The sequence below is a fragment of the Cinclus cinclus genome, chromosome 23 (genome assembly GCF_963662255.1).
Source record: "Cinclus cinclus chromosome 23, bCinCin1.1, whole genome shotgun sequence".
Classification (NCBI taxonomy): Eukaryota; Metazoa; Chordata; class Aves; order Passeriformes; family Cinclidae; genus Cinclus; species Cinclus cinclus.
The window spans coordinates 191,953-217,788 of NC_085068.1; the positions used below are offsets into that span (position 1 = coordinate 191,953).

A 25,836-nucleotide genomic window follows, 5' to 3' on the forward strand; every position below is an offset into this window, starting at 1 on the left:
GTTCCTTGCTTCTCTTAACCCCTGTGGTGTCACAATGCATCCCATGCCCTTTTAGGCCACTTAACATCGCAATGAATCATTTGATTCTTGGCCTCCATGATGGCGTAATTGTACCAGGTTTTAATTGGGCCCCATGCTTTCACAATACATCCCTGCCCCTTTTAGGCCCATTGGTGTCAAAAGGGATCATTAGATTGTTAGCCTCCATTGGGTCACAATGGTTCCTTGCTTCTCTTAACCCCTGTGCTGTCACAATGCATCCCATGCCCTTTTAGGCCACTTGATGTCACAATGAACCATTTGATTCTTGGCCTCCATGGTGGCATAATAGATCCTTGCTTCTATTGGTCCCCGTGCTGTAACAATTCATTCCTGGCCCTTTTAGGCCCATTGGTGTCACAAGGGATAATTAGATTGTTAGCCTGCATTGGGTCACAATGGTTCCTTGCTTCTCTTAACCTCTGTGGTGTCACAATGCATCCCATGCCCTTTTAGGCCACTTGATGTCACAATGAATCATTTGATTCTTGACCTCCATGGTGGCATAATTGTACCAGGTTTTACTTGGGCCCCATGCTTTCACAATTCATCCCTGCCCCTTTTAGGCCCATTGGTGTCACAAGGGATCATTAGATTGTTAGCCTGCATTGGGTCACAATGGTTCCTTGCTTCTCTTAACCCCTGTGGTTTCACAATGCATCCCATGCCCTTTTAGGCCACTTGATGTCACAATGAATCATTTGATTCTTGGTCTCCACGGTGGCATAATAGATCCTTGCTTTTATTGTTCCCCGTGCTGTATCAATCCATCCCTGGCCCTTTTTATACCGCCTGGTGCCATAAGGGATCATTAGATTGTTAGCCTGCATTGGGTCACAATGGTTCCTTGCTTCTCTTAACCTCTGTGGTGTCACAATGCATTCCAAGCCCTTTTAGGCCACTTGATGTCACAATGAATCATTTGATTCTTGGCCTTCATGGTGTCATAACGTTTCCTTGCTTCTATAGGTCCCCATGCTGTCAGAGTTCATCCGTGGTCCTTTTGCGCCCCCTGGTGTCAAAAGGGATTCTTAGATTGTTAGCCTACATTGGGTCACAATGGTTCCTTGCTTCTCTTAACCCCTGTGCTGTCACAATGCATCCCATGCACTTTTAGGTCACTTGATGTCACAATGAATCATTTGATTCTTGACCTCCACGGTGGCATAATAGATCCTTGCTTCTATTGGTCCCCGTGCTGTAACAATCCATCCCTGGCCCTTTTACGCCCCCTGGTGTCAAATGGGATCCTGGGATTATTAGCCTCCATTGGGTTACAATGGATCCTTGTTTCTCTTAACCTCTGTGGTGTCACAATGCATTCCAAGCCCTTTTAGGCCACTTGGTCTTACAATGAACCATTTGATTCTTGGCCTTCATGGTGTCATAATGGTTCCTTGCTTCTATAGGTCCCCATGATGTCAGAGTTCATCCATGGTCCTTTTGCGCCCCCTGGTGTCAAATGGGATTCTTAGATTGTTAGCCTGCATTGGGTCACAATGGTTCCTTGCTTCTCTTAACCCCTGTGGTGTCACAATGTATCCCATGCCCTTTTAGGCCACTTGATGTCACAATGAATCATTTGATTCTTGGCCTTCATGGTGTCATAATTGTACCAGGTTTTACTTGGGCCCCATGCTTTCACAATTCATCCCTGCCCCTTTTAGGCCCATTGGTGTCACAAGGGATCATTAGATTGTTAGCCTGCATTGGGTCACAATGGTTCCTTGCTTCTCTTAACCCCTGTGGTGTCACAATGCATCCCATGCCCTTTTAGGCCACTTGATGTCACAATGAATCATTTGATTCTTGGCCTCCATGGTGTCATAATGGTTCCTTGTTTCTATTGGGCCCCATGCTGTCACAATTCATTCCTGGCCCTTTTACGCCCCCTGGTGTCAAATGGGATCCTGCGATTATTAGCCTCCATTGGGTCACAATGCATCCTTGCTTCTCTTAACCTCTGTGGTGTCACAATGCATCCCATGCCCTTTTAGGCCACTTGATGTCACAATGAATCATTTGATTCTTGGCCTCCATGGTGGCATAATAGATCCTTGCTTCTATTGGTGCCCGTGCTGTAACAATCCAACCCTGGCCCTTTTTATAACCCCTGGTGCCACAAGGGAACATTAGAGTGTTAGGCAGCATTGGATCACAATGGTTCCTTGCTTCTCTTAACCCCTGTGGTGTCACAATGCATCCCATGCCCTTTTAGGCCACTTGATGTCACAATGAATCATTTGATTCTTGGCCTCCATGGTGGCGTAATTGTACCAGGTTTTAATTGGGCCCCATGCTTTCACAATATATCCCTGCCCCTTTTAGGCCCATTGGTGTCACAAGGGATCATTAGATTGTTAGCCTCCATTGGGTCACAATGGTTCCTTGCTTCTCTTAACCCCTGTGGTGTCACAATGCATCCCATGCCCTTTTAGGCCACTTGATGTCACAATGAATTATTTGTTTCTTGGCCTCCATGGTGGCATAATAGATCCTTGCTTCTATTGGTCCCCGTGATGTAACAATTCATTCCTGGCCCTTTTAGGCCCATTGGTGTCACAAGGGATCATTAGATTGTTAGCCTGCATTGGGTCACAATGGTTCCTTGCTTCTCTTAACCTCTGTGGTGTCACAATGCATCCCATGCCCTTTTAGGCCACTAGATGTCACAATGAACCATTTGATTCTTGGCCTCCATGGTGTCATAATGCTTCCTTGTTTCTATTGGGCCCCATGCTGTCACAATTCATCCCTGGCCCTTTTACGCCCCCTGGTGTCAAATGGGATCCTGGGATTATTAGCCTCCATTGGGTCACAATGGATCCTTGCTTCTCTTAACCCCTGTGCTGCCACAATGCATCCCATGCCCTTTTAGGCCACTTGATGTCACAATGAATCATTTGATTCTTGACCTCCACGGTGGCATAATAGATCCTTGCTTCTATTGGTCCCCGTGTTGTAACAATCCATCCCTGGCCCTTTTACGCCCCCTGGTGTCAAATGGGATCCTGGGATTATTAGCCTCCATTGGGTTACAATGGATCCTTGTTTCTCTTAACCTCTGTGGTGTCACAATGCATTCCAAGCCCTTTTAGGCCACTTGGTCTTACAATGAACCATTTGATTCTTGGCCTTCATGGTGTCATAATGGTTCCTTGCTTCTATAGGTGCCCATGATGTCAGAGTTCATCCATGGTCCTTTTGCGCCCCCTGGTGTCAAAAGGGATTCTTAGATTGTTAGCCTGCATTGGGTCACAATGGTTCCTTGCTTCTCTTAACCCCTGTGGTGTCACAATGTATCCCATGCCCTTTTAGGCCACTTGATGTCACAATGAATCATTTGATTCTTGGCCTCCATGGTGGCATAATTGTACCAGGTTTTACTTGGGCCCCATGCTTTCACAATTCATCCCTGCCCTTTTAGGCCCATTGGTGTCACAAGGGATCATTAGATTGTTAGCCTGCATTGGGTCACAATGGTTCCTTGCTTCTCTTAACCCCTGTGGTGTCACAATGCATCCAATGACCTTTTAGGCCACTTGATGTCACAATGAATCATTTGATTCTTGGCCTCCATGGTGTCATAATGGTTCCTTGATTCTATTGGGCCCCATGCTGTCACAATTCATCCCTGGCCCTTTTACGCCCCCTGGTGTCAAATGGGATCCTGGGATTATTAGCCTCCATTGGGTCACAATGGATCCTTGCTTCTCTTAACCCCTGTGGTGTCACAATGCATCCCATGCCCTTTTAGGCCACTTGATGTCACAATGAATCATTTGATTCTTGGCCTCCACGGTGGCATAATAGATCCTTGCTTCTATTGGTCCCCGTGCTGTAACAATCCATCCCTGGCCCTTTTACGCCCCCTGGTGTCAAATGGGATCCTGGGATTATTAGCCTCCATTGGGTTACAATGGATCCTTGTTTCTCTTAACCTCTGTGGTGTCACAATGCATTCCAAGCCCTTTTAGGCCACTTGGTCTTACAATGAACCATTTGATTCTTGGCCTTCATGGTGTCATAATGGTTCCTTGCTTCTATAGGTCCCCATGATGTCAGAGTTCATCCATGGTCCTTTTGCGCCCCCTGGTGTCAAAAGGGATTCTTAGATTGTTAGCCTGCATTGGGTCACAATGGTTCCTTGCTTCTCTTAACCCCTGTGGTGTCACAATGTATCCCATGCCCTTTTAGGCCACTTGATGTCACAATGAATCATTTGATTCTTGGCCTTCATGGTGTCATAATTGTACCAGGTTTTACTTGGGCCCCATGCTTTCACAATTCATCCCTGCCCCTTTTAGGCCCATTGGTGTCACAAGGGATCATTAGATTGTTAGCCTGCATTGGGTCACAATGGTTCCTTGCTTCTCTTAACCCCTGTGGTGTCACAATGCATCCCATGCCCTTTTAGGCCACTTGATGTCACAATGAATCATTTGATTCTTGGCCTCCATGGTGTCATAATGGTTCCTTGTTTCTATTGGGCCCCATGCTGTCACAATTCATCCCTGGCCCTTTTACGCCCCCTGGTGTCAAATGGGATCCTGCGATTATTAGCCTCCATTGGGTCACAATGCATCCTTGCTTCTCTTAACCTCTGTGGTGTCACAATGCATCCCATGCCCTTTTAGGCCACTTGATGTCACAATGAATCATTTGATTCTTGGCCTCCATGGTGGCATAATAGATCCTTGCTTCTATTGGTGCCCGTGCTGTAACAATCCAACCCTGGCCCTTTTTATAACCCCTGGTGCCACAAGGGATCATTAGAGTGTTAGCCTGCATTGGGTCACAATGGTTCCTTGCTTCTCTTAACCTCTGTGGTGTCACAAAGCATTCCAAGCCCTTTTAGGCCACTTGGACTTACAATGAACCATTTGATTCTTGGCCTTCATGGTGTCATAATGTTTCCTTGCTTCTATAGGTCCCCATGCTGTCAGAGTTCATCCGTGGTCCTTTTGCGCCCCCTGGTGTCAAAAGGGATTCTTAGATTGTTAGGCAGCATTGGATCACAATGGTTCCTTGCTTCTCTTAACCCCTGTGGTGTCACAATGCATCCCATGCCCTTTTAGGCCACTTGATGTCACAATGAATCATTTGATTCTTGGCCTCCATGGTGGCGTAATTGTACCAGGTTTTAATTGGGCCCCATGCTTTCACAATACATCCCTGCCCCTTTTAGGCCCATTGGTGTCACAAGGGATCATTAGATTGTTAGCCTCCATTGGGTCACAATGGTTCCTTGCTTCTCTTAACCCCTGTGCTGTCACAATGCATCCCATGCCCTTTTAGGCCACTTGATGTCACAATGAATTATTTGTTTCTTGGCCTCCATGGTGGCATAATAGATCCTTGCTTCTATTGGTCCCCGTGATGTAACAATTCATTCCTGGCCCTTTTAGGCCCATTGGTGTCACAAGGGATCATTAGATTGTTAGCCTGCATTGGGTCACAATGGTTCCTTGCTTCTCTTAACCTCTGTGGTGTCACAATGCATCCCATGCCCTTTTAGGCCACTTGATGTCACAATGAACCATTTGATTCTTGGCCTCCATGGTGTCATAATGCTTCCTTGTTTCTATTGGGCCCCATGCTGTCACAATTCATCCCTGGCCCTTTTACGCCCCCTGGTGTCAAATGGGATCCTGGGATTATTAGCCTCCATTGGGTCACAATGGATCCTTGCTTCTCTTAACCCCTGTGCTGCCACAATGCATCCCATGCCCTTTTAGGCCACTTGATGTCACAATGAATCATTTGATTCTTGACCTCCACGGTGGCATAATAGATCCTTGCTTCTATTGGTCCCCGTGTTGTAACAATCCATCCCTGGCCCTTTTACGCCCCCTGGTGTCAAATGGGATCCTGGGATTATTAGCCTCCATTGGGTTACAATGGATCCTTGTTTCTCTTAACCTCTGTGGTGTCACAATGCATTCCAAGCCCTTTTAGGCCACTTGGACTTACAATGAACCATTTGATTCTTGGCCTTCATGGTGTCATAATGGTTCCTTGCTTCTATAGGTGCCCATGATGTCAGAGTTCATCCATGGTCCTTTTGCGCCCCCTGGTGTCAAAAGGGATTCTTAGATTGTTAGCCTGCATTGGGTCACAATGGTTCCTTGCTTCTCTTAACCCCTGTGGTGTCACAATGTATCCCATGCCCTTTTAGGCCACTTGATGTCACAATGAATCATTTGATTCTTGGCCTCCATGGTGGCATAATTGTACCAGGTTTTACTTGGGCCCCATGCTTTCACAATTCATCCCTGCCCTTTTAGGCCCATTGGTGTCACAAGGGATCATTAGATTGTTAGCCTGCATTGGGTCACAATGGTTCCTTGCTTCTCTTAACCCCTGTGGTGTCACAATGCATCCAATGACCTTTTAGGCCACTTGATGTCACAATGAATCATTTGATTCTTGGCCTCCATGGTGTCATAATGGTTCCTTGTTTCTATTGGGCCCCATGCTGTCACAATTCATCCCTGGCCCTTTTACGCCCCCTGGTGTCAAATGGGATCCTGGGATTATTAGCCTCCATTGGGTCACAATGGATCCTTGCTTCTCTTAACCCCTGTGGTGTCACAATGCATCCCATGCCCTTTTAGGCCACTTGATGTCACAATGAATCATTTGATTCTTGGCCTCCACGGTGGCATAATAGATCCTTGCTTCTATTGGTCCCCGTGCTGTAACAATCCATCCCTGGCCCTTTTACGCCCCCTGGTGTCAAATGGGATCCTGGGATTATTAGCCTCCATTGGGTTACAATGGATCCTTGTTTCTCTTAACCTCTGTGGTGTCACAATGCATTCCAAGCCCTTTTAGGTCACATGGTCTTACAATGAGCCTTTTGATTCTTGGCCTTCATGGTGTCATAATGGTTCCTTGCTTCTATAGGTCCCCATGCTGTCAGAGTTCATCCATGGTCCTTTTGCGCCCCCTGGTGTCAAAAGGGATTCTTAGATTGTTAGCCTCCATTGGGTCACAATGGTTCCTTGCTTCTCTTAACCTCTGTGGTGTCACAATGCATCCCATGCCCTTTTAGGCCACTTGATGTCACAATGAATTATTTGATTCTTGGCCTCCATGGTGTGATAATGGTTGCTTGATTCTAATGGGCCCCATGCTGTCACAATTCATCCCTGCCCCTTTTACCCCCCCGGTGTCAAAAGGGATTCTTAGATTGTTAGCCAGCATTGGATCACAATGGTTCCTTGCTTCTCTTAACCCCTGTGGTGTCACAATGCATCCCATGCCCTTTTAGGCCACTTGATGTCACAACGAATCATTTGATTCTTGGCCTCCATGGTGGCATAATTGTACCAGGTTTTACTGGGGCCCCATTTTTTCACAATACATCCCTGCCCCTTTTAGGCCCATTGGTGTCACAAGGGATCATTAGATTGTTAGCCTGCATTGGGTCACAATGGTTCCTTGCTTCTCTTAACCTCTGTGGTGTCACAATGCATCCTGTAATGAGAAATTAACCTTTATGTTCACTGTTAATCAAAAGAATAAAATGTAAATAAATATGTAACTGCAGATCTGCGTGTACAGATCTACGTGTATAGTCCATTCACGTCACTAACAAAGAACCACAGGGAACAAATACTGCCATAACAATTAACCATAACTTATCTTAAGAACATTGTAGCCCAGGGTCAAGGGAAGAACATAGAAAGGACCGAAGAAGATTTTCATAGGTCTTCCTCACCGACCATCAGGAGGAAGGACTGTGTGCATGCGCAGAAGACACCGGAAGAATGACTCGACAAAGACTGTGAGCATGCGCAGAAGAAACCGGAAGAGCGACTCGACGGAAACTACGGATGCTTAAAAGGGGGGGGTCATAACCACACGCGGTGCGGCAGTTGGTGGAGCGGTGATTCCCCTGTCGCCCAGCGCTGCAACTTTGCTTCCTTAGCTTTTATAATAAACTAGATAACTAATTGGCCTATATAGCCTGTTGTGCTCATTTATGACAACTTGGTGCCGTGACTCGGATCGGTGATAAGTGGTGATTCTCCGTTCGCGGGGGGGGCGCCCCACCAGTCTGGTGGCTCCCGGGGCTGGGGAAGTTGCCCTAATCCCGACCGACGAACTCAGAGGAAGAGAAGGAAGCAAAGAGGATTTGAGGGCCCAGGTACCCCTTAAAAGTCTTGTGCACGAGGTCCGGACGAAGACGCAGGACGCGTAAGTATTTCGGAAACCGTCTGGGCGGGGTTGGGATCCCGGAGTGTGGCAAATTGTGTGTATGAGTGAGAGGGGAACTGGCAGCCAGATTCCCCAAGTGAGTGCGGACCCTTAGTAGTGCGGTTCCCATAGACCCGCGAGGGCTTGGGCCACGAACCTGGGGAAGCGAGTGTTTTACATAAAGTGTGATTGAAGGCACTCCGGAAGTATGGGGCAGGGGAAGAGTAAGATTCCTGCAGAAGTAAAGCTTCCTCCCGTGCCTAGAGATAGTCCTTTAGGATTTTTACTGGACAATTGGGAACATTTTCCTGATACGGGAGGGAAGGACAAAGCTAAGATGATACATTACTGTGTAGAAGTTTGGGGTGGAAAAGAAATCTCTAAAAATGTGTTTTGGCCTGTATTTGGGTCATCAGAAGATTGGATTAAGCAAAAATTGAATATTTGGGTAAATACTAAAAAGCCAACCTCCGATGAGGAGCGGGAGTATGCGAAGGTCTGGGTGGGTCGCCCCGAGATATTTATTTTAAACTCACAGAGAAGTCGCAAGATAATAAGAAGAAAAAGAAAGAGAACAAGCTGGAGGAAACCCTCATTGCCCCTCCTCCGTATATACCACCTCCATTGCCTCCCGAGGTCCCGGGGGCAGCGATAGGTCCTAACGCACCCCTAGAGGAAGATTCAGACTCAGATCATTCAGGTTATGCAGGACCAATCACTCGAAGTAAGACCCGGAAGGGACTATATCCCTTAAGAGAGATGCCTATGGGGGGACAACAAGGAGGGATAGGGTTTATATCAGTGCCCCTTAGCTCTGGAGATGTAAGAGAGTTCAAAAAGGAGATGGGACATTTGTTAGAAGATCCGCTAGGAGTTGCGGAAAGGGTAGATCAGTTTTTAGGTCCCAATATGTACACCTGGGACGAGATGCAATCCATATTGAATATCTTGTTTACAGCCGAGGAAAAGAACATGATAAGGAGGGAGGGCATGCGTATATGGGATGCTCAGCATGCCCAGGGACCAGCAGCTGATATTAAATGGCCTCTCCAGAACCCCAATTGGGATCATCAGGACCAGGCTCATAGAGCTCACATGCAGGATTTAAGAACTATAATTATTCAAGGGATCAGGGAATCTGTACCAAGGGGTCAAAATATTAACAGAGCCTTTAACGAGAGGCAGAGAAAGGATGAAACCCCTACTGAATGGTTAGAAAGGCTGCGAAAAAACTTCCAACTCTACTCGGGGAATGGACCCGGATGGTCAAATGGGGCAGGCGGTATTGAAAGTACATTTTGTTTCGAAATCTTGGGAAGATATTAGGAAAAAAATACAAAAGATAGAGGATTGGCAAGATAGAGGGCTGGATGAGTTATTGAGAGAAGCACAGAAAGTGTACGTGCGGAGGGAAGAAGAAAGTCATAAGAGGCAGGTCAGAATGATGGTGGCTGCGGTACGTGAAAGCAAGGAACAGGACAGGAATACAAGGCGGTTCCAGAGAGAACCGAAGTGGAAGATAAGGCAATCACCCGAAGGAGAAAGTAGGGAGAGACAAAACTTAAAAGTATGCTTTTATTGTGGAAAGAAGGGACATTTCAAGAGGGAATGTCGTGTCCGAATCCGGGATGAAAAAGAATTTAAGGAAGATTAGAGGGGTCAGGGGCTCTACCTCTTGGGGACCCGGAAACATCAAAAGGAGCCCTTGATAAAACTGAAAGTGGGTCCTTATAGCCAGGAAATCACTTTTCTGGTTGACACCGGAGCAGAGAGATCAACGCTCCAAATTTTACCTAAAGGATGTGTCCTGTCCAAGGACACCGCAACAGTAGTTGGAGCAAAAGGGGAACCATTTGAAGTAAAGATAATAAAAGAAGTAATAATAGAATCAAGATCTAAATTAGGAATAGGAGACTTCTTGTTAGTCTCGGAGTCAGAGTATAATTTACTAGGCAGAGATATGATTGTTGAGCTAGGTATTCAGATAGAGGTGGTGGAGAAAGAAATGAAGATTCGGCTTTGCCCTCTTAGAGAGGAGGACGAGAAGGCAATAAACCCTGAAGTATGGTATAACCCCGGAAGTGTGGGACAGCTAAGTATCACCCCCTTTAAAGTCAAAATAAAAAACCCCGAAATTCCTGTAAGGATAAAACAGTATCCTATGTCTCTGGAGGGCAGGAGAGGGCTAAAACCCGAAGTAGATCGACTATTAAGTCGAGGACTACTGGAACCCTGCATGTCGCCATTCAATACGCCGATACTCCCAATAAAAAAAGGCTGATGGGTCATATCGCCTAGTACATGACCTGCGAGAAATAAACAAGAGGACTATAGCTAGATTCCCAGTAGTAGCAAACCCATATACACTATTGAGCAAACTAAGCCCAAGTGATCTGTGGTACAGTGTAATAGACTTAAAAGATGCCTTCTGGGCTTGCCCTCTTGATGAATCCAGTAGAGATTATTTTGCCTTTGAGTGGGAAGACCCGGACACAGGGAGAAAACAACAGCTTAGATGGACAGTATTGCCCCAAGGGTTTACGGAATCCCCAAATCTGTTTGGACAGGCACTAGAGCAAATTTTAGCAGACTATCAGACAAATCCCGAAGTAACTCTAGTACAATATGTTGATGACTTGTTGCTAGCAGGAAAAGCAGAAGAAAAAGTGCGAAGAGAAAGCATAAAGCTCCTAAATTTCTTGGGACTCAAAGGTCTGAAAGTCTCAAGAGCTAAACTACAATTTGTAGAGGAAGAAGTAAAATATTTAGGACATTATCTAAAGAGAGGTGAAAAGAAAATAGACCCAGAGAGGATTCAGGCTATATTATCACTGCCTATACCTAAAAACAAAAGGCAGATTCGACAAATTTTAGGTCTTACTGGGTATTGTAGACAATGGATCGAAAATTATAGTAATAAAGCTAGATTTCTATATCAAAAACTAACCCAAGAGGGGTTGATGAAGTGGACTCAAGAAGACACTGATAAGTTCAAAGAATTAAAAGAGAGTTTAGTACATGCTCCAGTCTTAAGTCTTCCAGACTTAAAAAGACCATTCTTTTTGTTTGTGAATATAGAAGAAGGAGTTGCGTTTGGAGTACTTGCCCAGGACTGGGCAGGAAAGAAGAAACCTGTAGCTTATCTATCAAAAATTTTAGACCCTGTAAGTAGAGGCTGGCCCACATGCTTACAGATATTAGCCGGATGTGCCTTATTGGTAGAAGAAGCTAGAAAAATCACTTTTAATAGCAATCTAAAGGTATTATCTCCTCACAATATTCGAAGCGTAATGCAACAAAAAGCAGATAAATGGATATCGGATACTAGGCTCCTAAAGTATGAAGGAATCTTATTAGAAGCACCAAGTTTTACCCTGGAGACCACCACTTTACAAAACCCAGCTGCCTTCCTGTATGGGGAAGTAGAACAGGGACCCCTGATTCATGACTGCTTAGCCACCATAGAGGAACAAACAAAAATTAGGCCCGATTTAGAGGAAGAAGAATTAGACACAGGAGAAAAATTGTTCGTAGATGGATCCTCCCGGGTGGTGAGAGGAGAAAGAAAATCTGGATACGCTATTATAGGGGGAACAGATCTATGAGTAATAGAATCAGGAGCCTTAGACAAGTCATGGTCAGCCCAAGCGTGTGAATTATACGCTATACTCCGAGCCTTGACTCTCTTAAAGGGAAAAGAAGGAACCATATATACAGACTCCAAATATGGGTTCGGAGTAATACATACCTTTGGGAAATTATGGGAAGAAAGGGGACTAATAAATTCACAGGGAAAAGGCCTAGTTCACCAAAAACTTATAACAGAAGTGTTGCAGGCCTTAAGGGGACCAAAAAGAATAGCAGTGGTACACCTAAAAGGACACCAAGCAGGAATAGACTTTAAAAGCAGGGGAAACAATGCTGCTGACCAAGAAGCAAAACGGGCCGCAGTGAGAGAGATGGTTTTACAAGAGAAACCACAATCTAGGGGGGCACCGGAAGAAGATATAGAACTGATATTTACTAGTGAAGAAAAAGAAAGGTTAAGGAAAATGGGGATAAAAGAAAATAACGGGAAGTGGGTAACTGAAGATGGACGAGAAGTATTGCCCAAAGCAGTAGCCCAGAGAGTGCTTTATAAATTACACCAGAGCACACATTGGGGGGCTCAGGGGCTAACTGATCATTTTGCCACAAAATAAAATATATAAGTATTGGACTACACGATATGGCCAAATACATTACTAAAAACTGCCCCACCTGCTTACGAGTCAATCGTAGTAATTTAAGAAAATTACCTCAAGGAGGGCGACCATTGGCTAAAAGACCATTCGCAAATTTGCAAATAGACTTTACAGAACTCCCCAAAGTGGGGCGAACTAGGTATCTTTTGGTGATAGTAGATCACCTTACCCACTACGTGGAGGCATTCCCAACTAGCAGGGAAACAGCCCGGACAGTAGTGAAAATCCTGCTCGAGGAAATAGTGCCCAGGTACGGAGTACCTGAAACTATTGACTCAGATAAAGGTCCGCACTTTACATCAAAAATAACACAAGAACTAGCGGAAGCACTTGGAATAAAATGGGAGAAGCATACTCCTTACCACCCACAAAGCTCAGGAAGGGTAGAAAGGATGAATGGAGAAATAAAAAAAACAATTGACCAAATTGGTATTAGAAACCAAATTATCATGGGTAAAGTGCGTTCCACTAGCCTTGCTCAATATTCGGACCCAGCCAAGGGCAGATGTGGGAATATCCCCGTTTGAAATGCTATACGGAATGCCATACAACCTAGAAAAAGTACAAACCAACCCCAATATTAGTGATTTACATCTTAATAAATACCTGGCCGTATTAATGAAGTTCAAAAAGCAATTATGGGAAAAGGGAATGTGGGCTCAGAGACCACCTTTAGATCTTGTATTACATCAGGTACAACCCGGAGATTGGCTTCTAATCCGAAGCTGGAAAGAAAACCCGCTGACTCCAAAGTGGGAAGGACCGTATCTCGTACTGCTTACCACGGATACTGCCGTACGAACAACAGAAAAAGGATGGACCCACGCCAGTCGGATAAAAGGACCAGTAGATCCCTCTAAATTCTCTGAAGAACATAACACTCACTGGAAAGCAGAACCGACTAGTGATTTAAAGCTTGTTTTAAAAAGAGGTACAACTTGATAAATGGACACAAGAGACATTTAGGTGGGGGATAACTGAACATTGCAAAAAGAGTTAATTGAAACCTCAAAACTTGCTCAGCAGCCATATTATAAACCTATTAGATTAGAATGTAATAGACAATTGTACAATGGAAATAGTTATGCAAAACATAATACCATTAGAGTAAGGTGTAGTCGGTTAGACTGCCAGTGTTATCCATTTGCATGCTTTGTTGCAGGATCTGCAAAGAACTGTGGTGAGTCCACTGCCAGTGGGGGAGGGCTCCTAGAAGTGTATGTCAACCCTGCTGGGAAAACAGCGTGAGTCGACTGCTTTAACCCTACACCAAAAGCTAAAAGTAGGATCCCCACTTTAGTGGCAAATATTTTCTAAAAAAAAAAAAAAAAAAAAAAAAAAAAAAAAAAAAAATTAAAAAAAATTAATCCTAATCTACATTGCTATCACCCTAACAAACCTCCAGGACCGTTTAACACAGATATTGTGTTGGTAAAGTGTCGTAAGCAAGTAAAGCAAGTTAGGTGTAACATTCCACCGCTGAAAAACCAAAATTAGCATTCCAAAAGGAAGTGGAAGAGAAAAGTAAACCCTGCCCCTGAAAAATATCCTTGCTGCCGTGAAGATGGTACTCCTCGCAGCTAGTGGCAACCTGGTTGGCGAGCGAGGCAGAGGGATAGAATGTGGGGAAAAGGGACCTCGCATAAAAATAACAGCAAAAAGGCTTACGACTCTCAAATACCAGAGGCACGAGGGTAATAGCAATGGCCCATCGGGAGTTAAAAAAGTTAATTGTACTCACCAACCTGGCATTAGACTCCACCCAGTTCTATTTCTAATCACAATATTAAAATTTGTAAAAAGTGAACAAGAAAGCCATGAACCCTTCAAGTGGTCATTGATAAGGTGGGAAGACCAACGGACTATTAGAGAAAATATTACCATCGGCCCGCCCATATTTCGAACGCCCCTAGGATTCTTAGGGCCAAATTGGTACCCAAATCGAAGTGCCCCCTTTTATATGTGCCCAGCCTCGAACCCTGGAAAGGGGTATTGTAATCGCCCTGGAGAATATTATTGTGCCTATTGGGGTTGTGAAACTATTACAGGGGGAGCCTGGAATCCACCAAACCCAGACAGGTACTTGAAAATTAAGTGGGGTCCCTCAGGGTGTACTAAGCCAACACGATATAACTTCATTGATACAGCTGGAGGAAATCCTACCGGAACAGTTTGTAAATTTCTAGAATTGCGTATACAGGATCCGCAAGATCCTGGATGGTTAGTAGGAAAAACCTGGGGAGTTAGATTGAATGTAGCTGGAAAAGACCCCGGAACCCTAGTCTTAATAAAAAAAGAACCCGTACCACATGACCCAGAACCAGTGGGACCTAACCCAGTAATAGGAAATAGAAAAAAAGAAAAATAATACCGACCTGTTGATTCCTAAGGAAAATAAAATACAAATTAGCGATGACACCAAAAGTGTGCCCGAAAATCAATCTAATAAAGGATATAATACCCTCTGGAAAGTGATGCAAGCCACCTTTGGAATACTTAATAGTACATATCCAAATCTCACTAAAGAATGCTGGCTATGCTATGCTATTAACCCACCTTTTTATGAAGCATTAGGATCCACTGCAAACCCTAAGCGCATTAATGGATCTAATCCATGAGAATGCCTGTGGAAACAAGGAAAAGAAAGTACCCCAGGAATATCGATGGCACAAGTAAATGGTAAGGGAAAGTGTATAGGAAATATACCCAAAGAAAAAGATCACCTCTGTCAAATAAAAATAGCAGTAGTCGACTCTAACAACCCTGCTAAATGGTTAATCCCTGCTGTAAATACCAAATGGGTTTGTAGTACATTAGGAGTAACCCCGTGTATATCAATATTTGATTTTAATACAACATCCGAGTACTGTATCCAAGTTATGATAGTTCCCCGAATTATATACCACCCAAAGGACTACATGTTTAAACATCAAACCACCCCTGAACATCATTTATCCAAAAGGGAACCTTTCATGGCTCTCACTGTGGCTGTCTTACTAAGCATAAGTGGCGCAGGAATAGGAACAGGAGCAGCCTCCTTAGTAAACCAACAAAAAGGAATGAAAAATTTAAGAGACTCAGTAGATGAAGATCTAAGCAGGATTGAAAAAGCAATAGATGGGCTAGTCAAGTCAGTAAGATCCCTTTCAGAGGTAGTATTACAGAACAGGAGGGGGCTAGATTTGTTGTTCCTTCAACAAGGGGGGTTATGTGTAGCTTTGCGGGAAGAGTGCTGTACCTATGCAGACCATACTGGAATAGTAATTGATACTATGGCTGAGCTTCGGAAACAGCTGGAACAGCGAAAAAGAGAAAAAGAAGCTCAACAGAGCTGGTACGAATCTTGGTTTAACAGCTCTCCTTGGTTTGCAACCCTCTTATCCACTATAACAGGACCTTTAGTATTACTTATTTTAACACTAAATTTTGGACCATGCATTTTTAACAAGCTTGTCAATATAGTTAAAAGTAAATTAGAAGCTGCTCATTTAATGCTTATAAAAGCAAAATATGAACCACTAAAAGGAGAAAAGATAGAAGATTATCTAGAATTAAGTAAGAAAGAACTAGCGAGATACAGTGAACAAAAAGAGTAAAAAGAAGAAGGGGGGATTGCAATGAGAAATTAACCTTTATGTTCACTGTTAATCAAAAGAATAAAATGTAAATAAATATGTAACTGCAGATCTGCGTGTACAGATCTACGTGTATAGTCCATTCACGTCACTAACAAAGAACCACAGGGAACAAATACTGCCATAACAATTAACCATAACTTATCTTAAGAACATTGTAGCCCAGGGTCAAGGGAAGAACATAGAAAGGACCGAAGAAGATTTTCATAGGTCTTCCTCACCGACCATCAGGAGGAAGGACTGTGTGCATGCGCAGAAGACACCGGAAGAATGACTCGACAAAGACTGTGAGCATGCGCAGAAGAAACCGGAAGAGCGACTCGACGGAAACTACGGATGCTTAAAAGGGGGGGGTCATAACCACACGCGGTGCGGCAGTTGGTGGAGCGGTGATTCCCCTGTCGCCCAGCGCTGCAACTTTGCTTCCTTAGCTTTTATAATAAACTAGATAACTAATTGGCCTATATAGCCTGTTGTGCTCATTTATGACACATCCCATGCCCTTTTAGGCCACTTGATGTCACAATGAATCATTTGATTCTTGGCCTCCATGGTGTCATAATGGTTCCTTGTTTCTATTGGGCTCCATGCTGTCACAATTCATCCCTGGACCTTTTACGCCCCCTGGAGTCAAATGGGATCCTGGGATTATTACCCTCCATTGGGTCACAATGGATCCTTGCTTCTCTTAACCCCTGTGGTGTCACAATGCATCCCATGCCCTTTTAGGCCACTTGATGTCGCAATGAATCATTTGATTCTTGGCCTCCATGGTGGCATAATTGTACCAGGTTTTACTTGGGCCCCATGCTGTCGCAATTCATCCCTGGCCCTTTTAGGCCCATTGGTGTCACAAGGGATCATTAGATTGTTAGCCTGCATTGGGTCACAATGGTTCCTTGCTTCTCTTAACCTCTGTGGTGTCACAATGCATCCCATGCCCTTTTAGGCCACTTGATGTCACAATGAATCATTTGATTCTTGGCCTCCACGTTGGCATAATAGATCCTTGCTTCTATTGGTGCCCGTGCTGTAACAATCCATCCCTGGCCCTTTTTATACCCCCTGGTGCCACAAGGGATCATTAGAGTGTTAGCATGCATTGGGTCACAATGGTTCCTTGCTTCTCTTAACCTCTGTGGTGTCACAAAGCATTCCAAGCCCTTTTAGGCCACTTGGACTTACAATGAACCATTTGATTCTTGGCCTTCATGGTGTCATAATGGTTCCTTGCTTCTATAGGTCCCCATGCTGTCAGAGTTCATCCGTGGTCCTTTTGCGCCCCCTGGTGTCAAAAGGGATTCTTAGATTGTTAGGCAGCATTGGATCACAATGGTTCCTTGCTTCTCTTAACCCCTGTGGTGTCACAATGCATCCCATGCCCTTTTAGGCCACTTGATGTCACAATGAACCATTTGATTCTTGGCCTCCATGGTGGCGTAATTGTACCAGGTTTTAATTGGGCCCCATGCTTTCACAATACATCCCTGCCCCTTTTAGGCCCATTGGTGTCACAAGGGATCATTAGATTGTTAGCCTCCATTGGGTCACAATGGTTCCTTGCTTCTCTTAACCCCTGTGCTGTCACAATGCATCCCATGCCCTTTTAGGCCACTTGATGTCACAATGAATTATTTGTTTCTTGGCCTCCATGGTGGCATAATAGATCCTTGCTTCTATTGGTCCCCGTGCTGTAACAATTCATTCCTGGCCCTTTTAGGCCCATTGGTGTCACAAGGGATCATTAGATTGTTAGCCTGCATTGGGTCACAATGGTTCCTTGCTTCTCTTAACCTCTGTGGTGTCACAATGCATCCCATGCCCTTTTAGGCCACTTGATGTCACAATGAATCATTTGATTCTTGACCTCCATGGTGTCATAATGGTTCCTTGTTTCTATTGGGCTCCATGCTGTCACAATTCATCCCTGGCCCTTTTACGCCCCCTGGTGTCAAATGGGATCCTGGGATTATTAGCCTCCATTGGGTCACAATGGATCCTTGCTTCTCTTAACCCCTGTGCTGTCACAATGCATCCCATGCCCTTTTAGGCCACTTGATGTCACAATGAATCATTTGATTCTTGGCCTACACGGTGGCATAATTGATCCTTTCTTCTATTGGTCCCCGTGCTGTAACAATTCATCCCTGCCCCTTTTTATACCCCCTGGTGCCACAAGGGATCATTAGATTGTTAGCCTGCATTGGGTCACAATGGTTCCTTGCTTCTGTTAACCTCTGTGGTGTCACAATGCATTCCAAGCCCTTTTATTCCACTTGGTCTTACAATGAATTATTTGATTCTTGGCCTTCATGGTGTCATAATGGTTCCTTGCTTCTATAGGTCCCCATGCTGTCAGAGTTCATCCGTGGTCCTTTTGCGCCCCCTGGTTTCAAAAGGGATTCTTAGATTGTTAGCCTGCATTGGGTCACAATGGTTCCTTGCTTCTCTTAACCCCTGTGGTGTCACAATGCATCCCATGCCCTTTTAGGCCACTTAATATCGCAATGAATCATTTGATTCTTGGCCTCCATGATGGCGTAATTGTACCAGGTTTTAATTGGGCCCCATGCTTTCACAATTCATCCCTGCCCCTTTTAGGCCCATTGGTGTCACAAGGGATCATTAGATTGTTAGCCTGCATTGGGTCACAATGGTTCCTTGCTTCTCTTAACCTCTGTGGTGTCACAATGCATCCCATGCCCTTTTAGGCCACTTGATGTCACAATGAATCATTTGATTCTTGACCTCCATGGTGGCATAATTGTACCAGGTTTTACTTGGGCCCCATGCTTTCACAATTCATCCCTGCCCCTTTCAGGCCCATTGGTGTCACAAGGGATCATTAGATTGTTAGCCTGCATTGGGTCACAATGGTTCCTTGCTTCTCTTAACCCCTGTGGTGTCCCAATGCATCCCATGCCCTTTTAGGCCACTTGATGTCACAATGAATCATTTGATTCTTGGTCTCCACGGTGGCATAATAGATCCTTGCTTCTATTGGTCCCCGTGCTGTAACAATCCATCCCTGGCCCTTTTTATACCGCCTGGTGCCATAAGGGATCATTAGATTTTTAGCCTGCATTGGGTCACTATGGTTCCTTGCTTCTCTTAACCTCTGTGGTGTCCCAATGCATTCCAAGCCCTTTTAGGCCACTTGGTCTTACAATGAACCATTTGATTCTTGGCCTTCATGGTGTCATAATGGTTCCTTGCTTCTATAGGTCCCCATGCTGTCAGAGTTCATCCGTGGTCCTTTTGCGCCCCCTGGTGTCAAAAGGGATTCTTAGATTGTTAGCCTGCATTGGGACACAATGGTTCCTTGCTTCTCTTAACCCCTGTGGTGTCACAATGCATCCCATGCCCTTTTAGGCCACTTGATGTCACAATGAATCATTTGATTCTTGGCCTCCATGGTGGCATAATTGTACCATGTTTTACTGCGGCCCCATGATTTCACAAATCATCCCTGCCTCTTTTAGGCCCATTGGTGTCACAAGGGATCATTAGATTGTTAGCCTCCATTGGGTCACAATGGTTCCTTGCTTCTCTTAACCTCTGTGGTGTCACAATGCATCCCATGCCATTTTAGGCCACTTGATGTCACAACGAAACATTTGATTCTTGGCCTCCATGGTGTCATAATGGTTCCTTGTTTCTATTGGGCCCCATGCTGTCACAATTCATCCCTGGCCCTTTTAGGCCCCCTGGTGTCAAATGGGATCCTGGGATTATTAGCCTGCATTGGGTCACAATGGATCCTTGCTTTTCTTAACCCCTGTGCTGTCACAATGCATCCCATGCACTTTTAGGTCACTTGATGTCACAATGAATCATTTGATTCTTGACCTCCACGGTGGCATAATAGATCCTTGCTTCTATTGGTCCCCGTGCTGTAACAATCCATCCCTGGCCCTTTTACGCCCCCTGGTGTCAAATGGGATCCTGGGATTATTAGCCTCCATTGGGTCACAATGGATCCTTGTTTCTCTTAACCTCTGTGGTGTCACAATGCATTCCAAGCCCTTTTAGGCCACTTGGTCTTACAATGAACCATTTGATTCTTGGCCTTCATGGTGTCATAATGGTTCCTTGCTTCTATAGGTCCCCATGATGTCAGAGTTCATCCATGGTCCTTTTGCGCCCCCTGGTGTCAAAAGGGATCATTAGATTGTTAGCCTGCATTGGGTCACAATGGTTCCTTGCTTCTCTTAACCCCTGTGGTGTCACAATGTATCCCATGCCCTTTTAGGCCACTTGATGTCACAATGAATCATTTGATTCTTGGCCTTCATGGTGTCATAATTGTACCAGGTTTTACTTGGGCCCCATGTTTCACAATTCATCCCTGCCCCTTTTAGGCCCTTTGGTGTCACAAGGGATCATTAGATTGTTAGCCTGCATTGGGTCACAATGGTTCCTTGCTTCTCTTAACCCCTGTGGTGTCACAATGCATCCCATGCCCTTTTAGGCCACTTGATATCACAATGAATCATTTGATTCTTGGCCTCCACGGTGGCATAATAGATCCTTGCTTCTATTGGTCCCCGTGCTGTAACAATCCATCCCTGGCCCTTTTTATACCCCCTGGTGCCACAAGGGATCATTAGATTGTTAGCCTGCATTGGGTCACAATGGTTCCTTGCTTCTCTTAACCTCTGTGGTGTCACAATGCATTCCAAGCCCTTTTAGGCGACTTGATGTCACAATGAATCATTTGATTCTTGGCCTTCATGGTGTCATAATGTTTCCTTGCTTCTATAGGTCCCCATGATGTCAGAGTTCATCCGTGGTCCTTTTGCGCCCCCTGGTGTCAAAAGGGATTCTTAGATTGTTAGCCTACATTTGGTCACAATGGTTTCTTGCTTCTCTTAACCCCTGTGGTGTCACAATGCATCCCATGCCCTTTTAGGCCACTTGATGTCACAATGAATCATTTGATTCTTGGCCTCCATGGTGGCATAATTGTACCAGGTTTTACTGGGGCCCCATGCTTTCACAAATCATCCCTGCCCCTTTTAGGCCCATTGGTGTCACAAGGGATCATTAGATTGTTAGCCTGCATTGGGTCACAATGATTCCTTGCTTCTCTTAACCTCTGTGGTGTCACAATGCATCCCATGGCCTTTTAGGCCACTTGATGTCACAATGAATCATTTGATTCTTGGCCTCCATGGTGTCATAATGGTTCCTTGTTTCTATTGGGCCCCATGCTGTCACAATTCATCCCTGGCCCTTTTACGCCCCCTGGTGTCAAATGGGATCCTGCGATTATTACCCTCCATTGGGTCACAATGGATCCTTGCTTCTCTTAACCCTTGTGGTGTCACAATGCATCCCATGCCCTTTTAGGCCACTTGATGTCACAATGAATCATTTGATTCTTGGCCTCCATGGTGGCATAAGAGATCCTTGCTTCTATTGGTGCCCGTGCTGTAACAATCCATCCCTGGCCCTTTTTATACCCCCTGGTGCCACAAGGGATCATTAGAGTGTTAGCCTGCATTGGGTCACAATGGTTCCTTGCTTCTCTTAACCTCTGTCGTGTCACAATGCATTCCAAGCACTTTTAGGCCACTTGGACTTACAATGAACCATTTGATTCTTGGCCTTCATGGTGTAATAATGGTTCCTTGCTTCTATAGGTCCCCATGCTGTCAGAGTTCATCCGTGGTCCTTTTGCGCCCCCTGGTGTCAAAAGGGATTCTTAGATTGTTAGGCAGCATTGGATCACAATGGTTCCTTGCTTCTCTTAACCCCTGTGGTGTCACAATGCATCCCATGCCCTTTTAGGCCACTTGATGTCACAATGAATCATTTGATTCTTGGCCTCCATGGTGGCGTAATTGTACCAGGTTTTAATTGGGCCCCATGCTTTCACAATACATCCCTGCCCCTTTTAGGCCCATTGGTGTCACAAGGGATCATTAGATTGTTAGCCTCCATTGGGTCACAATGGTTCCTTGCTTCTCTTAACCCCTGTGCTGTCACAATGCATCCCATGCCCTTTTAGGCCACTTGATGTCACAATGAATTATTTGTTTCTTGGCCTCCATGGTGGCATAATAGATCCTTGCTTCTATTGGTCCCCGTGATGTAACAATTCATTCCTGGCCCTTTTAGGCCCATTGGTGTCACAAGGGATCATTAGATTGTTAGCCTGCATTGGGTCACAATGGTTCCTTGCTTCTCTTAACCTCTGTGGTGTCACAATGCATCCCATGCCCTTTTAGGCCACTAGATGTCACAATGAACCATTTGATTCTTGGCCTCCATGGTGTCATAATGCTTCCTTGTTTCTATTGGGCCCCATGCTGTCACAATTCATCCCTGGCCCTTTTACGCCCCCTGGTGTCAAATGGGATCCTGGGATTATTAGCCTCCATTGGGTTACAATGGATCCTTGTTTCTCTTAACCTCTGTGGTGTCACAATGCATTCCAAGCCCTTTTAGGCCACTTGGTCTTACAATGAACCATTTGATTCTTGGCCTTCATGGTGTCATAATGGTTCCTTGCTTCTATAGGTCCCCATGCTGTCAGAGTTCATCCATGGTCCTTTTGCGCCCCCTGGTGTCAAAAGGGATTCTTAGATTGTTAGCCTGCATTGGGTCACAATGGATCCTTGCTTCTCTTAACCCCTGTGGTGTCACAATGCATCCCATGCCCTTTTAGGCCACATGATGTCACAATGAATCATTTGATTCTTGGCCTCCACGGTGGCATAATAGATCCTTGCTTCTATTGGTCCCCGTGCTGTAACAATCCATCCCTGGCCCTTTTTATACCCCCTGGTGCCACAAGGGATCATTAGATTGTTAGCCTGCATTGGGTCACAATGGTTCCTTGCTTCTCTTAACCTCTGTGGTGTCACAATGCATTCCAAGCCCTTTTAGGCCACTTGATGTCACAATGAATCATTTGATTCTTGGCCTTCATGGTGTCATAATGTTTCCTTGCTTCTATAGGTCCCCATGCTGTCAGAGTTCATCCGTGGTCCTTTTGCGCCCCCTGGTGTCAAAAGGGATTCTTAGATTGTTAGCCTACATTGGGTCACAATGGTTTCTTGCTTCTCTTAACCCCTGTGGTGTCACAATGCATCCCATGCCCTTTTAGGCCACTTGATGTCACAATGAATCATTTGATTCTTGGCCTCCATGGTGGCATAATTGTACCAGGTTTTACTGGGGCCCCATGCTTTCACAAATCATCCCTGCCCCTTTTAGGCCCATTGGTGTCACAAGGGATCATTAGATTGTTAGCCTGCATTGGGTCACAATGATTCCTTGCTTCTCTTAACCTCTGTGGTGTCACAATGCATCCCATGGCCTTTTAGGCCACTTGATGTCACAATGAATCATTTGATTCTTGGCCTCCATGGTGTCATAATGGTTCCTTGTTTCTATTGGGCCCCATGCTGTCACAATTCATCCCTGGCCCTTTTACGCCCCCTGGTGTCAAATGGGATCCTGGGATTATTACCCTCCATTGGGTCACAATGGATCCTTGCTTCTCTTAACCCCTGTGGTGTTACAATGCATCCCATGCCCTTTTAGGCCACTTGATGTCACAATGAATCATTTGATTCTTGGCCTCCATGGTGGCATAATAGATCCTTGCTTCTATTGGTGCCCGTGATGTAACAATCCATCCCTGGCCCTTTTTATACCCCCTGGTGCCACAAGGGATCATTAGTGTGTTAGCCTGCATTGGGTCACAATGGTTCCTTGCTTCTCTTAACCTCTGTGGTGTCACAAAGCATTCCAAGCCCTTTTAGGCCACTTGGACTTACAATGAACCATTTGATTCTTGGCCTTCATGGTGTAATAATGGTTCCTTGCTTCTATAGGTCCCCATGCTGACAGAGTTCATCCGTGGCCCTTTTCCGCCCCCTGGTGTCAAAAGGGATTCTTAGATTGTTAGGCAGCATTGGATCACAATGGTTCCTTGCTTCTCTTAACCCCTGTGGTGTCACAATGCAGCCCATGCCCTTTTAGGCCACTTGATGTCACAATGAATCATTTGATTCTTGGCCTCCATGGTGGCGTAATTGTACCAGGTTTTAATTGGGCCCCATGCTTTCACAATACATCCCTGCCCCTTTTAGGCCCATTGGTGTCACAAGGGATCATTAGATTGTTAGCCTCCATTGGGTCACAATGGTTCCTTGCTTCTCTTAACCCCTGTGCTGTCACAATGCATCCCATGCCCTTTTAGGCCACTTGATGTCACAATGAATTATTTGTTTCTTGGCCTCCATGGTGGCATAATAGATCCTTGCTTCTATTGGTCCCCGTGATGTAACAATTCATTCCTGGCCCTTTTAGGCCCATTGGTGTCACAAGGGATCATTAGATTGTTAGCCTGCATTGGGTCACAATGGTTCCTTGCTTCTCTTAACCTCTGTGGTGTCACAATGAATCCCATGCCCTTTTAGGCCACTAGATGTCACAATGAACCATTTGATTCTTGGCCTCCATGGTGTCATAATGGTTCCTTGTTTCTATTGGGCCACATGCTGTCACAATTCATCCCTGGCCCTTTTACGCCCCCTGGTGTCAAATGTGATCCTGGGATTACTAGCCTCCATTGGGTCAAAATGGATCCTTGCTTCTCTTAACCCCTGTGGTGTCACAATGCATCCCATGCCCTTTTAGGCCACTTGATGTCACAATGAATCATTTGATTCTTGGCCTCCAAGGTGGCATAATAGATCCTTGCTTCTATTGGTCCCCGTGCTGTAACAATCCATCCCTGGCCCTTTTACGCCCCCTGGTGTCAAATGGGATCCTGGGATTATTAGCCTCCATTGGGTTACAATGCATCCTTGCTTCTCTTAACCCCTGTGCTGTCACAATGCATCCCATGCCCTTTTAGGCCACTTGATGTCACAATGAATCATTTGATTCTTGGCCTCCACGTTGGCATAATAGATCCTTGCTTCTATTGGTGCCCGTGCTGTAACAATCCATCCCTGGCCCTTTTTATACCCCCTGGTGCCACAAGGGATCATTAGAGTGTTAGCATGCATTGGGTCACAATGGTTCCTTGCTTCTCTTAACCTCTGTGGTGTCACAAAGCATTCCAAGCCCTTTTAGGCCACTTGGACTTACAATGAACCATTTGATTCTTGGCCTTCATGGTGTCATAATGGTTCCTTGCTTCTATAGGTCCCCATGCTGTCAGAGTTCATCCGTGGTCCTTTTGCGCCCCCTGGTGTCAAAAGGGATTCTTAGATTGTTAGGCAGCATTGGATCACAATGGTTCCTTGCTTCTCTTAACCCCTGTGGTGTCACAATGCATCCCATGCCCTTTTAGGCCACTTGATGTCACAATGAACCATTTGATTCTTGGCCTCCATGGTGGCGTAATTGTACCAGGTTTTAATTGGGCCCCATGCTTTCACAATACATCCCTGCCCCTTTTAGGCCCATTGGTGTCACAAGGGATCATTAGATTGTTAGCCTCCATTGGGTCACAATGGTTCCTTGCTTCTCTTAACCCCTGTGCTGTCACAATGCATCCCATGCCCTTTTAGGCCACTTGATGTCACAATGAATTATTTGTTTCTTGGCCTCCATGGTGGCATAATAGATCCTTGCTTCTATTGGTCCCCGTGATGTAACAATTCATCCCTGGCCCTTTTAGGCCCATTGGTGTCAGAAGGGATCATTAGATTGTTAGCCTGCATTGGGTCACAATGGTTCCTTGCTTC

At 45.2% G+C, this 25,836-nt stretch overlaps 1 long non-coding RNA gene across 2 annotated transcripts; it reads left to right on the forward strand.

Annotated features, from left to right (window-relative positions):
* Positions 1–7,528: 7,528 nt before the first annotated feature.
* LOC134052814 (uncharacterized) lies at positions 7,529–16,468 on the forward strand. Of its 2 annotated transcripts, none has more exons than XR_009933901.1 (3): positions 7,529–8,244; positions 13,182–15,167; positions 16,275–16,468. It is a non-coding gene; the product is annotated as an uncharacterized LOC134052814 (long non-coding RNA). The 2 variants fall into 2 exon arrangements; XR_009933902.1 differs by having other exon boundaries at positions 16,285–16,468.
* The last annotated feature ends 9,368 nt before the right edge of the window (positions 16,469–25,836 follow it).